The sequence below is a fragment of the Xenopus laevis genome, chromosome 2L, assembly GCF_017654675.1.
Source record: "Xenopus laevis strain J_2021 chromosome 2L, Xenopus_laevis_v10.1, whole genome shotgun sequence".
In the NCBI taxonomy this organism is placed as follows: domain Eukaryota; kingdom Metazoa; phylum Chordata; class Amphibia; order Anura; family Pipidae; genus Xenopus; species Xenopus laevis.
In genome coordinates, this window is record NC_054373.1 from 3327562 (window position 1) to 3346922 (window position 19361).

At 39.8% G+C, this 19361-nt stretch overlaps 1 protein-coding gene across 3 annotated transcripts in view; it reads right to left on the reverse strand.

Annotated features, from left to right (window-relative positions):
- Window positions 1–19361, reverse strand: part of zbtb20.L (zinc finger and BTB domain containing 20 L homeolog) — a 449779-nt gene that overhangs the window by 98899 nt on the left and 331519 nt on the right. For all 3 annotated transcript variants that reach the window (XM_041581419.1, XM_041581418.1, XM_041581417.1), the window contains one exon: window positions 11087–11206. The gene's annotated coding sequence lies outside the window, so the exon portion shown is untranslated. The remainder of the gene's footprint in view (window positions 1–11086; window positions 11207–19361) is intronic.

The window sequence follows — 19361 nt, forward strand, 5'->3', positions numbered from 1 at the left end:
TAACTCTTTAGCAGGGATTTTGGCCTATTTTTTAGTGAATAGATTTGTTTCATCAGTTAAATGAATTGGGGGAATTTCAGCTGGTGCCCTTTTGATATTGAACAAGAATTTTAGCAGACTCCTCGAAGATACTGATAATATGTTACAATTTTTCAATGATTTTTTTTAGTTCATAGCAACTGTAATACATCATGAAAACAGGACCTGTCTGTTTCTCCTGTCTGCACTGCTGGTACTGACTACATACACCCCTGCAACAAAGTAGCAGAAACCAGTTCTCCAGCCAAGACTCCAATTCACACAATGCCTTGAATGTTCTATGATTGTCAGAGCTGCAAAAAGGAGAATCAAAGAAGTGATTGTGGGAAATGAGTCCTTTAAAGGGGTCGTTCACCTTTGAGTTAACTGTCAGTATGATGTAGAGAGGGATATTCTGAGATCATTTGCAATTGGTTTTCATGTTTTATTATTTGTGGTTTTTCACTTATTTAGCTTTTTATTCAGCAGCTCTCCAGTTTGCAATTTCAGCCATCTGGTTGCTAGGGTCCAAATTCCCCTAGCAACCATGCATTGATTTGAATAAGAGACTGGAATATGAATAGGAGAGGCCTGAATAGAAAGATGAGGAATAAAAAGTAGCAATAATGATACATTTATAGCCTTACAGAGCATCTGTATTTAGATGGGGTCAGTGACCCCCATTTGAAAGCTGCAAAGAGTCAGAAGAAGAATAATGAAGACCAATTGAAAAGTTGCTTAGAATTGGTCATTCTATAACATACTAAAAGTTAACTTAAAGGGATACTGACATGGGAAAAAAAAAGTTTTCAAAATGAATCAGTTAATAGTGCTGCTCCAGCAGAATTCTGCACTGAAATCCATTTCTCAAAAGAGCAGATTTTTTTATATTCAATTTTGAAATCTGACATGGGGCTAGACATATTGTCAATTTCCCAGCTGCCCCCAGTCATGTGACTTGTGCTCTGATAAACTTCAATCACTCTTTACTGCTGTACTGCAAGTTGAAGTGATATCACCCCCTCCCTTTCCCCCCCCCCCCAGCAGCCAAACAAAATAACAATGGGAAGGTAACCAGATAGCAGCTCCCTAACACAAGATAACAGCTGCCTGGTAGATCTAAGAACAACACTCAATAGTAAAATCCAGGTCCCACTGAGACACATTCCGTTACATTGAGTAGGAGAAACAACAGCCTGCCAGAAAGCAGTTCCATCCTAAAGTGCAGGCACAAGTCACATGACTGGGGGCAGGTGGGAAACTGACAAAATGTCTAGCCCCATGTCAGATTTCAAAATTGAATATAAAAAAATCTGTTTGCTCTTTTGAGAAATGGATTTCAGTGCAGAATTCTGCTGGAGCAGCACTATTAACTGATGCGTTTTGAAAAAAACATGTTTTCCGATGACAGGATCCCTTTAAAGGTGCATATAATCGGTGTATATTTCATATAATACTATATATAATATGCATGGGGAGAGATTGATTTCTTTTATTTAGGGAGGCTACAGATGGCCATTCATGGGCTGACTTAAAGGGGTCATAAACCTTCAAAAATTAAATCTGAGTCATCTCTGAGCAATTCTGCAATTTACTACCATCTTTTTGTATTGGCTTTTGAGATTGTAGACGTTTCATGCAGTTGAACTGCTCAAAGGAGAACTAAACCCTAAAAATGAATGTGGCTAAAAATGCCATGTTTTATATAGTGAACTTATTGCACGAGGCTAAAGTTTGAGCTTGTCAATAGCAGCAATGATCCAGGACTTCAAACTTGTCACAGGGGGTCACCATCTTGGAAAGTGTCTGTGACACTCACATGCTCAGTGGGCTCTGATTGGCTGTTGAGAAGCTAAGCTTAGGGCTCGTCACTAATTATCCAGCAGAAAATGAGCTTCCCTGGCTGTAATATAAGCTGATGCTACAGGTTTGCTGATTATTCAATTCTGATGCTAATTGCACTGGTTTCTGTGCTGCCATGTAGTAATTATGTGTATTAATTACTAATCAGCCTTATATTGTGACCTTTCTATTCTATGTGTACTGTATATTGTGAGTGGCTCCCTAAGCTCAGTAAGTGACAGCAGCACAGAGCATGTGAATCAGTGAATCAGCAGAAAAGAAGATGGGGAGCTACTGGGGCATCTTTGGAGACACAGATCTTTACTGCTAAAGGGCTGTGGTTGCCTTGGGCTGGTACAGAAGCACAAAACATCATGTACAACATTTCTACCTACATTCTACCTTTAACACAGGCTTCAGCTCAGCAGCTCTTTATAAAGCTCCCTCTTAGTGCCACTAACCTTACCTGCCTTTATTTGATTAACCCTAGAGCTGCTGACTCTGTGTTAAGCCAGCTGACTGTTATTAGCAGTATAAAAATACCAAAGAAAATAAAAAAAGAAAACAATTTTAAAATGCAACAAATACTCATAGAAGTTCCATGACTATGTTTAATTTTTACCAACTAAATGGTTAATTACTGCATCATTTGGCCCTTCCCGTTGCATGAATGATCTAAAGGGGAAGCTCACTTTTAAATTACATTCTAGAAAGCCTATTCTAAACATATTTTATTTTTATTTTATATGGTTTTCGAATAGTCGTCCATCCCATTCTGCCTTTTATTTTAAAATATAATCAGAAGGTTTGGGGAGGCTTGTGCGGGGAGCCTTAATGAAAACCCACCCATGCCCATATGAACAGTAGCCAAGTGGGCCAGGGAACTAGTCGAGTGCTGGATGGGGAAGTCGGATGCTGACGGACCCTTTGCCTCAGGGACATGTGGTTAATGAATAGCAGAGGGCATTGTTATTTCTATGCATCATCTGGATTCCTCCTCTTCCCCATCTTCTTCTTCTCTCTAAACATTCCTGTTGGCTTTATCATAATAATCTGGTTTTCGAATTGTTGTCCTTCCCATTTTCTGAGCACATTGTGGAAAGGAACATGACTAAGCTCTCTACAAGGGGGGCAAAAGAATATATATATATATATATATATATATATATATATATATATATATATATACAGTATATATATATACACACAAAAGCCATGAATATCTTGTAAATTATATCCTTATAAACGGTGAGTTCTGATGTCATTTCTGTCACATGACTTACTGAAACTTGTGTATTATAATAAATATGAGGATATTAGAAGTTACCTTGGAGTTCCATCACCTTCGGCCTCGTACTTTTATATGGTCATGAAACTCCTCAGTAACTTATAATATCCTTATATTTTACAAGAGGGGGTACTTTATTCACTATATATATATATACACCATATCGCATGCCCTGCACTCTGTCACCGGCTGTTCTGACTAAAACCAAATCTAAATGGAAGGCCTGTGCCTCGTCTAAATCGTATTCTGCTTTTCTTTTCACCCCATAGGGTTCACAGTTCTCTTTCCAGACACTATTTATCACAGTAGCATGGGGGGGGGGGGGTGTTGTTAGTCGCTGTCAGTGTCTCCAGAGCACACAAACGCCCTCCACCTTCCTGTTACTCATCGTATTTACAGCTACGTCTGAAAAAAATAAGTGATTTAGTCATAAAACATCTCGGCTACGGAATAACTTAGCTGGCCGCCTGCTCTCTCTCTCTCTCTCTCTCTCTCTCTCTCTCTCTCTCTTACTCTCTCTCTCGCTCTCTCTCTCTCTGGTGTCAAGTATCTGCAGGGGAGAATGTATGAGCCGTTACTCTTTGACCCATACAAGTCAGCAACCACAACCAATAGTGAACCTGCATTGTCTCTCATGGTTTCTGTAGGTCTCCTTTATAGACTGCAAGCCTTTAGGAACAAGACGTAAGTGCAAGGGTTTTCTGTAGGTCTCCTTTATAGACTGCAAGCCTTTAGGAACAAGACGTAAGTGCAAGGGTTTTCTGTAGGTCTCCTTTATAGACTGCAAGCCTTTAGGAACTAGACGTATGTGCAAGTGGTTTCTGTAGGTCTCCTTTATAGACTGCAAGCCTTTAGGAACTAGACGTAAGTACAAGTGGTTTCTTTGGGTCTCCTTTATCGACTGCAAGCCTTTAGGAACTAGACGTATGTGCAAGTGGTTTCTTTGGGTCTCCTTTATCGTCTGCGAGCCTTTAGGAACTAAGACGTAAGTACAAGAGCCCTATGGGGTACAAAAGTGTGACCCATAGCTGTCTGGCTGTGCACTTCACCAAGGGTCGGATTGGAAATGTTGCAGTGGGTGGAGAGGGCAGTGATGGTGGGACATAGGGCAGGAGGTAAGTACAGGGCTGAGCTGTCACCTGAATGAGGTGTGAATTGGGGGCAACCGGGCAGTTAGGGTGGACTCCTACGCAGAGACCTCCAGATATTATTCACAGTGCAGAGCAGGGTGCAGAGTGTAGAAAACATGGACCTCTGCATCTGTCTTTTTGCTGTGCACTGGGTAAATGACCATCTCTAAATTATATCTGTTATTTAAGGGTAACTAAACCCTCATGTCATGTGCTGGTTGTGTCAGCATGAAAGGACAGATCTGTGGATCAACCAGTAGAGGAGACAGGCATGGAATACATTATCTGGAAACTCATTATCCAGAAAGCTCCGAATTACAGAAAGGCAGTCTCCTACAGACTCCATTTGATCCAAATAATCAACATTTTTCTGTGTAATAATAAAACAGTAACTTGTACTTGATCCCAACTAAGATATAATTAATCCTTATTGGAAGAAAAATCAGCCTATTGGATTTATTTAATGTGTAAATGATTTTCTAGTAGACTTAAAGGAGAAGGAAAGCTACCGAAGCAGCTCATTGCCATTAGCCACAATAGTACAAGCTATAAGACTATATTTATTCTGCAAAATGCGTTACCATACCTGAGTAAACAGCTCTAGAAACTCTATCTGTTTGTTTAGGATAGCAGCTGCCATATTAGCTTGGTGTGACATCACTTCCTGCCTGAGTCTCTCCCAGCTCACTTATAGCTCTGGTCTCACATTACAGGAGGGAGGGGGAGAGGAGCAAACTGAGCATGCTCAAGCCCTAGCCCTGGAGGTTTAAGCTGAAAACAGTTAGTCTGATACAGAAGCCCATGAGTACACAATAGAAGGAAAGAAATGTGCTGTTTCTTTTGACAGAGGACTCAGAGCAGCATTACTTTGAGGGTTTACTGGTGTATTTATATAGACCTTTCTAATAAAGCTTACTTAGTTTTAGCCTTTCCTTCTCCTTTAAGGAGTGAAGATCCATGCTACGAAAAGATTCATTATCTTGAAAGCCCAAGCATTCTGGATAACAGGTGCCATACCTGTATCACAAATATTTCCCCAAAGCTTTACTTACCCTTTACACTCAAACTATGGCCGGCTTTGTGGGACACTGTCATATCCTACTTGGATATTCTAATCGCACCCCATTGGTTCATTTCTCCCATGTGCTCAGCTGCTAGCAGGGACACAATCATGGCTGCATCATGGAGGATAACACAAGCAGCTGCTGATATGAAATGGCTATTAAAGGAAAATCCTGCCGCTTTGTTGCGACTACTGACACGACAGCCGCGTAGTCTCTAATTATTCTGATCAAGGCAGAGAAACACAACACAAACTTTAATTGTGTTTAACTGATATTTAATCAGGACTCAGATTAAAGCTGAAATTCATAAACCATAATTATCCGATCGTCACAGCCCTGTGGCCCCTGTTCTCCGTCAGTCTGGGTGTCTGGCATCTTGCCCCGGCTATTGGCAGAGGTTCCCAGCCAGCCACTCGGCTCAAGGCACAAGCAAAGGAATCGCTGGGCCTCTTTAAAGGGGAAATGATTACGATAGAAGAATTCAGGTGCCTATGGCGGATGATTGATCCTTTAAGGGGCGGATCACCTTTCACTTAACTTTTAGTATGTTATAGAATGGCCAATTCTTAGCAACTTTTCAACTGGCCTTGATTTTTTTACAGTTTTTTAATTATTTGGCTGACTCTTTCCAGCTTTCAAATGGGGGTCAGATAGACAGATACTGAAGCATCGGGAAGAATGGAAATTCCAGCAGGTTGGGTTACACGTATCTGTGGGGCCACAATTTAAAGGAGAACTAAAGCCTAACTTAACCACGATATGTTTATATCAATACTGTATGGAAGATGTACTCGGAGAGGATAGGGGACTCATTCAGCATTGTGTGCCGGGAGATACAAAGAAGCACATAATACAACTACAGCTTTTCTGTTTGATTTCTTATGGCTCTGTAGGTGACACTTGTTTGGAGAATTTACATTTTTATTATTGTAACAAAAAAGTCACCAAATATTTTGTGGTAGAACTTCCCATAAAGGGGAACTAAAGCCTAACTAAAGAAGTAGCTAGAAATGTTGTACATGATGTTTTGTGCTTCTGTACCAGCCCAAGGCAACCACAGCCCTTTAGCTGTAAAGATCTGTGTCTCCAAAGATGCCCCAGTAGCTCCCCATCTTCTTTTCTGCTGATTCACTGATTCACATGCTCTGTGCTGCTGTCACTTACTGAGCTTAGGGAGCCACTCACAATATACAGTACACATAGAATAGAAATGTCACAATATAAGGCTGATTAGTAATTAATACACATAATTACTACATGGCAGCACAGAAACCAGTGCAATTAGCATCAGAATTGAATAATCAGCAAACCTGTAGCATCAGCTTATATTACAGCCAGGGAAGCTCATTTTGTGCTGGATAATTAGTGACGAGCCCTAAGCTTAGCTTCTCAACAGCCAATCAGAGCCCACTGAGCATGTGAGTGTCACAGACACTTTCCAAGATGGTGACCCCCTGTGACAAGTTTGAAGTCCTGGATCATTGCTGCTATTGACAAGCTCAAACTTTAGCCTCGTGCAATAAGTTCACTATATAAAATAGGACATTTTTAGCCACATTCAAATGTAAGGGTTAGTTCTCCTTTAATGCCCCCCCCCGGGTCAGTGTAGGAAAGGGAGAGACACAAGAGAGAAGGTGCAATACTTATTAACTCTCTGGGACTGAGACAATCTCTATATTATTGACTGATAGCGTTGAACCCCCAAACAACCAGTCAGCAACAGTGCCCTGAAAATGAAAGGTCACGTCTGATTGGTTGCTACAGATGAGTGCACGGGCTGGGGATTGACAAATACACACACACATATTTAATGCAATGGAGTAGAACTGTATGGCAGCCCCTACAACCTCAAGTGATTGGTTGGAATAAAAATCAAGGTACAGGTCCTTCCAGGTGAACTACAACTCCCAGAACATGGGCCCAAAATTACAGACACTGACCCACCTTAATACCAATACAGGTATTGGATTCATTATCCGGAAACCCGTTATCCAGAAAGTGCTGAATTACGCAATGGCCGTCTCCCATAGACTCTATTTTATCCAAAGTTTTAAAAATGATTTCCTTTTTCTGTGTAATAATAAAACAGTCTCTTGTACTTGATCCCAACTAAGATATAATTAATCCTTATTAGAGGCAAAACCAGCCTATTGGCTTTATTTAATATTTACATGATTTTCTAGTGGACTTAAGGTATGAAGATCCAAATAACGGAAATTTCCCTGATCTGGAAAACCCCAGGTCCCGAGCATGAGCATTCTGGATAACAGGTCCCATGCCTGTAGTATAAAAGAAATAGTATAATATATATATTATCTATATCTATATATATCTGTATCTATATATATATATATATATATATATATATATATCTATATATATATATATATATATATATTATGTCCAAGGTACCTGCACTCCAACCACTTTGATATTTTCACGGGTGCTTGGTCAAAGTAATACTGTATAATCATCAAAGGATGGACCAGCACTCCATAAATAATGGATAAAAAGCACCATTATTTATATATATATATATATATATATATATATCTATATCTATATCTATATCTATATCTATATCTATATCTATATCTATATATATATATATATATATATATATATATATATATATATATATATAGTGCAACAGTTATTTCCAGCACTCCATTCTGAGTATCAAACAAAGAATTTTGAAAGACAGGTGCACACCAGGATTTTAAGAAATTTAAAAAGTATTACTTTTATTTATTACATTTATAAAATTACCTGATCCATTTTAGAAATGCAATAAATAAAAGTAATCATTTTTAAATTTTAAATTTCTTAAAAATCCTGGTGTGCACCTGTCTTTCAAATATATATATATATATGTATATATATATATATATTCCAAATTACGGAAAGATCCATTATCAGAAAACCCCAGGTCCTGAGCATTCTGGATAACAGGTCCCATACCTGTACCACAAATGCATCCCTTTCCTGACACTATCTCACACTTGCATTAGCTTCTCTTTACACAACTATCCTCATTATACACAATTACAGTCATCATGTGACATCATCTGGCCCTACTGTACATACTGTACATACTGTACATACTGTAGGCACCTACCTCCCGAGCCAAGACCAGTAGAAAGCTGCTGCCGGGGCAGTTCCGCAGAATCCGGCGGTAAGTTGCACTCTTTCCTGAGCGCGGCACAAGTCTGTGTTTGTCTGTAACATCCCGCGTTTGTTTATTTTATTGGCTTCATGTCCCAATGTACTAAGCAGTGAATAGATTGCCGAGTCGCACAGTGGGGAGGAGAAGAGTATTATTATAATTATTAGCCTTAATTTATAAAGCACCGTGGTTATTGGCTGCGCTGTACACTGGGGAATGAACATACAGAGACTTATGACAATGTCAGTGCAATATATCACTGCAAGAGCTGAGATGGGCCCTGCTGTCAAGTGCCGTCAGGATAATAATGAGAGATATTAAATTCAATCCTAAGAACTAGTGAGTTGCCTCGTTTCTTTCCATGGCTGCAATTCTGCCCTGTATTAATCACAACATCTCATGTCTTTTGCCTTAAATAATCAGCATTCACTTGTAGCAGACTGCTGACAGAGCAAAGGAAGTGGTCATTATATAGCTGTGATGTCACTGAACCATAAACAATCTAGCCCCAGCCCAAAGGAAATGGTCATTATACAGTGATGATGTCAAAGAGGAAGTTCCATAATCATTCTAGGTACCAATGCAAAGGAAGTGGTCATTATAAGTGTGTGATGTCACCAAACCATAAACATTCTAGCTACCAGCACAATGGAAGTGGTCATTATACGGCTGTGATGTCACTGAACCATAAACATTCTAGCTACCAGCCCAAAGGAAGTGGTCATTATACAGTTATGATGTCAAAAAGGAAGTTCCATAATCATTCTAGCTACCAGCGTAAAGTAAGTGGTCATCATATAGTTATGATATCAAAATGGAAGTTCCATAATCATTCTAGGTATCACTTCAAACTAAGTGGTCATTATGCAGCTGTGATGTCACTAAACCAGAAACAAAGTAGCTACCAGCACAAAGGAAGTGGTCATTATACATTTATGATGTCAAAGAGGAAGTTCCATAATCATTCTAGATACCAGCGTAAAGGAAGTTGTCATTATATAGTTATGATATCAAAATGGAAGTTCCGCAATCATTCTAGGTATCGCTTCAAACAAAGTGGTCATTATGCAGATTTGATGTCACTAAACCAGAAACAAACTAGTTACCAGCACAAAGGAAGTGGTCATTATACTTTTATGATGTCACAGAGGAAGTTCCATAATCATTCTAGCTACCAGCGTAAAGTAAGTGGTCATCATATAGTATTGATATCAAAATGGAAATTCCATAATCATTCTAGGTATCACGTCAAAGGAAGTGGTCATTATGTAGATGTGATGTCACTAAACCAGAAACAAAGTAGCTACCAGCACAAAGGAAGTGGTCATTATACATTTATGATGTCAAAGAGGAAGTTCCATAATCATTCTAGATACCAGCGTAAAGGAAGTTGTCATCATATAGTTATGATATCAAAATGGAAGTTCCGTAATCATTCTAGGTATCGCTTCAAACGAAGTGGTCATTATGCAGATGTGATGTCACTAAACCAGAAACAAACTAGTTACCAGCACAAAGGAAGTGGTCATTATACAGTTATGATGTCACAGAGGAAGTTCCATCATCATTCCAGCTACAGGGCAAAGGAAGTTATCAAACAATAGAAGGAGCCCACACAAACACCCCATTCTGCTGGTCAGCGTGTCTTATTTGAGTTTAGAAATATTCTTTAAAAAAAATAGGAACTATGATCCCATGTCACACTCATTTGCAGCTCCACCTACTTTTAAATAAGCATTTCATTAATTATCATCACTGCCTTGGTACATGGCATACCAAGGACTGGTCTACATGGATTGGCCAACTCCAACACTTTCATATTTTGGTGATGAGGTCAGTCCCAAGGTACCACCAGTCCCCTATCCACCAAAAATGTAATTTACAAACAATTGCTACCAAGTTTCAGCAGCAGAGAAGAGTCAAGTGCCGGCTTTGTAAATATCAGTATACACAGATGGAGTGGGCTGGACTGAACTATCTGCCATAAACTCCACTTTTTCAACTTAAGTGGGTGGTACATTCCCTGCTCCATCTGTTTGTAGTTTATCACTATGCTCAGCTCAGGGAATTGTAGGCTACTAAAGAGAAAGCATTACTCCTGAGGGCTGCTCAGCTTTCAAATATCATGGGTGAAGGAACTCATTCAATTGTGTGTCAATCAAAACGCTTAGGATTTAGGTCCAACCAGTTGTGCTCCATCTGCTGTGGAACTACAACACCCTCTGATTTACAAATATTTTTCCCCAATCTTCCTCTATTTCCCCTCTTCCTCAATTCTACAGCCCTGGTCCTGACCTGGCTTCTAACCTAACCCTAACCCATTGCAACTCTGGTTTATCAGACTTCATTTAACACGGCTCATGGCACTGAACTCTACCTGAAAGGGAAAACAATATCCAGGGCAGACATGGCGTGAGCACAATTTCCTGCTCTTCATTTCCCAATTAGATCAGAGTCAATTCGGGAATTAGAGGTGACTGCCAGATTGTGCAAGGTAACAAGTGTATTTGGCAGCAGGAGTTATGTTTGCTTGCGGCATACGCATCTCATGTCATTAGCAGATAAATGAGTGCGGTACCTCTTTAATGCAGCAGGTCTCTGTGCTGGGGAGCACGGCGGGGGGTCCTCACTAAGTCCTCACCCTGAATCATCAACATAGGTCACGCTGGGGGTCCCTGCTATGGCAGCCGGCACTCACCTGAGGAAGGGGAGACAGAGAACAGAATGAGTTATACAAATCTTTACTTTTTGTGGCACCACTGCTCAGTAATCTGTCCCGTTGTACTTAGACAACCCAGCTCCCCCATACACCTCACACAGAATTCTCTTCAACATGTCTTTTCCTCTCTTGCCTTCATCTTCCATCTTTCCTCTTCTCCCTCCCCTGCTATATTTTCATCTCTACTTCTTTACTCCAGTTCTGTCTCTCATTGTCTCTCCTTCTCCCCCTAAATATTCTCCCAAGGTCTTTGGCATTGCTTTACCCTAGTCCTCCAAATTATACTGTCCTATACCTCCTATCTTCTCTCTATTAACACTCCCCCTCTCCTTCCTTTTTCTATCCCCCCCCCAACTTTTTGGCCTTACCCTCCTCTATCCTCCCTCTTCTCTCCCTTCTACATTTCTCTTCCTCCCCATGTGTCCCTCTTCTTCTGTCTCTCATCCCCTCTCCTTTCCTTTTCCTCCCAACTGTTTGGGCTTAATCTCTCACATCCTCTCTCTTCTCTCCCCTTCTATATTTCTCCTCTCCCCCATTTGTCTCTCTACTCCCTAACCCCCTTTCCCTTCTCTCCTTCTGTCTCTCATCCCCTCTCCTTTCCTTTTCTCCCCCAACTGTTTGGCCTTACTCTCCCCCATCCTCCCTCTTCTCTCCCCTTCTATATTTCTCCTCTCCCCCATTTGTCTCTCTACTCCCTAACCCCCTTTCCCTTCTCTCCTTCTGTCTCTCATCCCCTCTCCTTTCCTTTTCTCCCCCAACTGTTTGGCCTTACTCTCCCCCATCCTCCCTCTTCTCTCCCCTTCTATATTTCTCCTCTCCCCCATTTGTCTCTCTACTCCCTAACCCCCTTTCCCTTCTCTCCTTCTGTCTGTCATCCCCTCTCCTTTCCTTTTCTCCCCCAACTGTTTGGCCTTACTCTCCCCCATCCTCCCTCTTCTCTCTCCTTCTATATTTCTCCTCTCCCCCATTTGTCTCTCTACTCCCTAACCCCCTTTCCCTTCTCCCCTTCTGTCTCTCATCCCCTCTCCTTTCCTTTTCTCCCCCAACTGTTTGGCCTTACTCTCCCCCATCCTCCCTCTTCTCACTCCTTCTATATTTCTCCTCTCCCCCATTTGTCTCTCTAACAGCCTTTCCCTTCTCTCCTCTCCTTCTGTCTCTCATCCCCTCTGCTTTCCTTTTCTACTCACCCCAACTGTCTGGTCCTAAGGGCCAGAGCATTCATAAGGGGGGGGGGTACTCTGCTCAGTTCTATGACTCCTTGGACCCTAAATCAATGAAGTACTGTGTGGAGTGCACTTTTACTTATAAGACTCAGCAACAGTATTAGGATACAACTAAGAGTCCCTGGGAAGCAAATGCCATTGGGTAACAATCCATACTACAGTAGATACATGAGAACTACAGGTATATAGTATTATATATTTAGTATCTATGGCAGGGATATGAGGCTGTGGCTTGGAGTTGCTGTTGGAACTGAAAGTCTAGTAGCCAAAAGCCAGACACTGTCAGGAAGAACCACGGCTGCCTCCCCCACTGGCTTTACAGGAAAGTTCTCCTTAAAACTGACTTATTCTGTTATTTTTAAATGTGAATAAGCAGTGAAGTGTCTGAGTCAGGAAAACATACGATGCTGAGAGGAGGTCTCGGAGTACGGATGGCATCATTTAACCCCCTTAACTCACAGCCTAAAACTGGATTTTCCTTCTAAAATATTAAGTGATCTCTCTCCAATTCCTGCTGCTGAGAACAGAGAGAGTGAATGTCTTATTAAATATTTATAACAAGGCTGTTTCATACTCTGTAGCTGTATGTGTGAGGATAAAGTCCACCCGTAGCCCCTGAGCCCCCGGGCACCGCGACTTATACTGAGACGTAGCCATTAAATGACTGTGATTTAGTGACAAGCACGAATGGGTCCCTCTACAAGTTTTGCAACACTTTCTATGAATGAAATTGACTTTTTATACCCATTTGCATACAAACATGTTATTTTCTATACAATTCATACTCTATATTTTTTATTGTACCGTTTACCGTTTAAAGGTGAACTAAACCCTAAAAATGAATGTGGCTAAAAATGTCCTATTTTATATAGTGAACTTATTGCACGAGGCTAAAGTTTGAGCTTGTCAATAGCAGCAATGATCCAGGACTTCAAACTTGTCACAGGGGGTCACCATCTTGGAAAGTGTCTGTGACACTCACATGCTCAGTGGGCTCTGATTGGCTGTTGAGAAGCTAAGCTTAGGGCTCGTCACTAATTATCCAGCAGAAAATGAGCTTCCCTGGCTGTAATATAAGCTGATGCTACAGGTTTGCTGATTATTCAATTCTGATGCTAATTGCACTGGTTTCTGTGCTGCCATGTAGTAATTATGTGTATTAATGACTAATCAGCCTTATATTGTGACATTTCTATTCTATGTGTACTGTATATTGTGAGTGGCTCCCTAAGCTCAGTAAGTGACAGCAGCACAGAGCATGTGAATCAGTGAATCAGCAGAAAAGAAGATGGGGAGCTACTGGGGCATCTTTGGAGACACAGATCTTTACTGCTAAAGGGCTGTGGTTGCCTTGGGCTGGTACAGAAGCACAAAACATCATGTACAACATTTCTAGCTACTTCTTTAGTTAGGCTTTAGTTCTCCTTTAAGGGAAGTTCTACCACAAAATATTTGGTGACTTTTCTGTTACAATAATAAAAATGTAAATTCATCTACAGAGCCATAAGAAATCAAGCAGAAAAGCTGTAGTTGTATTATGTGCTTCTTTGTATCTCCTTGCACACAATGCTGTATGAGTCCCCTATCCTCTCCGAGTACATCTTCCATACAGTATTGATATAAACATATCGTGGCCCATTAGCATAGAAACAACAGTGAGGGATGATCAGAGGTGTTTGGCAATGAGCTGTCTGGCTATAGATACCTATTTACCACCCACTGAAAGGTAATTATAATAATGCACATGTGATTTAGCAGCGTTCAGTGCACAATATTCCCAGGCATCATCTGATTATCCAACTGTTGCTTTGGTTCTCTGTATCCCTGTTCTTTAAGCTCATATTCAGCACAATGGGGATACTCTGTAACCTTTACACATTATATATCCTTTCTAATTAGATTTGGGGTCAAGTAAGATTTGTCCACTGGAACATTCTCTGCCATTAGCAGTCTGAATCCCCCACCCCAATGTCTGCAATGTAATCAGCTATATATCTGGTGTTATGTGAGGAAATTCACATTAACATCTTATTAACACATCTACCGACTACCAATTCCTTCCTTAATGTACCTTTATCTCCTTCAAATAACTTCTAGATACATCTCCTTCTTTCATACACTTCTCCTTCCATTATACACCTCTACTTCCATTATATAGCTCTACTTCCATTATACACCTCTACCTCCTCTATATATCTCTACTTCCTTCATACACCTCTGCTTCCTTTATACACCTTTACTTCTTTCATACACTTCTCTTTCCATTATACACCTCTACTTCCATTATTCACCTCTGCTTCCTTTATACACCTCTTCTTCCTTCATACACCTCTACTTCCTTTATATACCTCTTCTTCCTTCATACACCTCTACTTCCTTTATATACCTCTACTTCCGTTATATACCTCTACTTCCCTTATATACCTCTACTTCCTTCATACACCTCTGCTTCCTTTATACACCTCTACTTCTTTCATACACTTCTGCTTCCATTATACACCTCTACTTCCATTATACACCTCTACTTCCATTATACACCTCTACTTCCATTATACACCTCTACTTCCATTATACACCTCTACTTCCATTATACACCTCTACTTCCATTATACACCTCTACTACCATTATACACCTCTACTTCCTTTATACACCTCTACTTCCATTATACACCTCTACTTCCATTATACACCTCTACTTCCTTCATACACCTCTACTTCTTTCATACACTTCTCCTTCCATTATACACCTCTACTTCCATTATACACATCTACTTCCATTATACACCTCTACTTCCATTATACACCTCTACTTCCTTCATACACCTCTACTTCTTTCATACACTTCTCCTTCCATTATACACCTCTACTTCCATTATACACATCTACTTCCATTATACACCTCTACTTCCTTCATACACCTCTACTTCTTTAATACACTTCTCCTTCCATTATACACCTCTACTTCCATTATACACATCTACTTCCATTATACACCTCTACTTCCATTATACACCTCTACTTCCTTCATACACCTCTACTTCTTTCATACACTTCTCCTTCCATTATACACCTCTACTTCCATTATACACATCTACTTCCATTATACACCTCTACTTCCTTTATACACCTCTACTTCCTTTATACACCTCTACTTCCTTTATACATCTCTACTTCTTTCATACACTTCACCTTCCATTATACACCTCTACTTCCATTATACACCTCTACTTCCATTATACACCTCTACTTCCATTATACACCTCTACTTCCTTTATACACCTCTACTTCCTTTATACACCTCTACTTCTTTAATACACTTCTCCTTCCATTATACACCTCTACTTCCTTTATACACCTCTACTTCTTTCATACACTTCTCCTTCCATTATACACCTCTACTTCCATTATACACCTCTACTTTCATTATACACCTCTACTACCATTATACACCTCTACTTCCTTTATACACCTCTACTTCCATTATACACCTCTACTTCCTTTATACACCTCTACTTCTTTAATACACTTCACCTTCCATTATACACCTCTACTTCCATTATACACCTCTACTTCCATTATACACCTCTACTACCATTATACACCTCTGCTTCCTTTATACACCTCTACTTCTTTCATACACTTCTCTTTCCATTATACACCTCTACTTCCATTATACACCTCTACTTCCATTATACACCTCTACTTCCTCTATATATCTCTACTTCCTTCATACACCTCTGCTTCCTCTATACACCTCTACTTCCTTCATTCACCTCTACTTCCTTCATACAACCCTCCTTCCTTTATATACCTCTCCTTCCTTTATATACCTCTACTTCCTTCATACAGTTCTACTTTTTTCATACAACTCTACTTCTTTCATACACCTCTACTTCCATTATACACCTCTACTTTCTTCATACACCTCTCCTTCCTTTATACACCTCTACTTCCTTTATATACCTCTACTTTATTCATACGGCTCTACTTCCTTCGATGACAGGCACAGTCTGTCCGTATGGCCTGGGTATGAGTGGCAGAAGTGAGGAAGGGCAGTGGTACTAATTTATGATTTGGGAGCAGATTTAGCACGAGGCCCTGAGCATCAAGTTGATAAAGGCGTCTCTGTTCCATTAGAATATATTTGTGTGTATATGCGTGTGAGTGTGTGTGTGTATATATATTTATATATATATATATATATATATATATATATGTGTGTGTGTGTCACATCAGATAAACAAGAGCTGATAGAGCGGTGGATGGGTGAGGGAGAACATATTATGAAGCAGTGAAGGGATGTGATTGGTCGTTGTCCCTGGGTTTGTGTTGATTAAGGAGCCAGTGAGTGAGTGGGTGACGAGTGGCATGAGAGGTACCCCCCCCAGAATATTGACAAGATGTGAGCGATGTATTGATGCAGCAGCCAGTCCCCAGCCACACACCTCACTGACACTCTGCTTAAATGTCACACATTAATGAATTTTCATGAAACACTGAGAAAAAAAATCTAAGAATCCAAAAAGATTGTTTCCACAGCAGCCGACAGCAGAGCGTGCCATAAAGAGACAGTCTACATGTGCCAGACAGACATCAGCTGGGGAGGGGGCAAGAGAGATAAAACCTGATTAGGGACAAGAGACATTTGCCAGGGTCAAGGGCAAGAGACATCGGCCTGGATTAGGGGCAAGAGACATCAGACCAGGAGGACAATAACCAGGAGAGGGACACTTTAAATACACAACTCACAAAAAAAGGCCAAGTGCAACTAATCACTGGAATCAGGACAGGATTTTTACAAACCCCAGCAGAACAGCAGATCTCACCCAATCTTTCATTTCCCCTTAATCTTTTTATTTTACCCTTAATATCACATCACTCTGCACAGAGGAACCAATGGAAATGGAGGAGTTATAGAAATCAGTACATATTGACTGATACACAACTAAATATAGTCCATGTGTCATTAGTAGAAGTCCTGTAAGATCCAGAAAGTGCAAGGTGGATAAGAGGAATTTACATGAGACTATTGTCATACACATAAGGTGCCCAGTAAACTTTATGGAATAATCTATCTAGGTACTTACAGTAAAGTTCCAAATCTCCTAAGTAATATGGTTAGAACAAATTCTGATTTAACCAAGAGTATAAAAATCACAATATTAATCAAAGAAAAACTTACATGGAGCATCCGGACATATAAATGACAAAGATCAGCACATACAGATGGAAAACCAACACATATAAATTATCAAGTTAATCACATCCAGATGGAGAACCAACACATATGAATGATCACAATAATCACATCCAGATGGAGAACCAACACATATGAATGATCAGGATAATCACATACAGATGGAGCATCACCAAATATAAATTATCAGGTTAATCACATACAGATGGAGAACCAACACATATGAATGATCAGGTTAATCACATACAGATGGAGAACCAACACATATGAATGATCAGGTTAATCACATACAGATGGAGAACCAACACATATGAATGATCACGTTAATCACATACAGATGAAGAACCAACACATATGAATGATCAGGTTAATCACATATAAATGGAGCATCACCAAATATAAATTATCAAATTAATCACATACAGATGGAAAACCAGCACATATGAATGATCAGGTAAATCACATACAGATGGAGCATCACCAAACATAAATTATCAGGTTAATCATATACAGATGGAGAACCAACACATATGAATGATCACAATAATCACATACAGATGGAGAACCAACACATATGAATGATCAGGATAATCCCATACAGATGGAGCATCACCAAATATAAATGATCAGGTTAATCACATACAGATGGAGAACCAACGCATATAAATGATCAGGTTAATCACATACAGATGGAGAACCAACACATATAAATGATCAGGATACTCATATACAGATGGAGAACCAACACATGAATGATCAGGTTAATCACATATAGATGGAGCATCACCAAATATAAATTATCAGGTTAATCACATACAGATGGAGAACCAACACATATAAATGATCAGGTTAATCACATACAGATGGAGAACCAACACATATGAATGATCAGGTTAATCACATACAGATGGAGAACCAACACATGAATGATCAGGTTAATCACATATAGATGGAGCATCACCAAATATAAATTATCAGGTTAATCACATACAGATGGAGAACCAACACATATAAATGATCAGGTTAATCACATACAGATGGAGAACCAACACATATACATGATCAGATTAATCACATACAGATGGAGCTGCACCACATATAAATCAGCTTGATATTGATTAACGATGATCGTAGGAGCAGACTCCAACAAGAAAGTCCATTACAAAGAGGTGGGGCTTCATGACATATATAAGAATCAAGATCAGCCTAAACTAGGGTTGCCATCCAGCCAGTATTTTCCTAGTGGCAACCCTAGTACATACAGATCACAAATTACTGCATTTACATGCACATGGTCAGAGCATACAGATGGAGCAGACTTAGGAGGGCGCTATACCATAGTGTGATGCAAACCGCCATGTCAATTTGCAAATGATCTCCATTATTTTGTTTTTGATCCACAGTATTTGCTCACCCCCATGAAATGTAAATATATAACTGGTTTCCCAGAAGCAGAACCCTTCTGTTTTATATTCGTAATAACATGTTTTATCTACTATAAATATAATATATTCGGAACCGCTACTTCTCATCTTCTATATAACAGTTTGCTTTCTAAACCGATGAGATTACGAACAAAAATTGAAATAATTCAAAATTCGGTTAGTTTCAAGGTCACCTGTCCCGTTAAATAAAGTATACGGCACACTGCACATGTTCCTTCTATATATCCACAGTAACAGTAAGCAATGTACGAACAAGCAGATTTTATTTA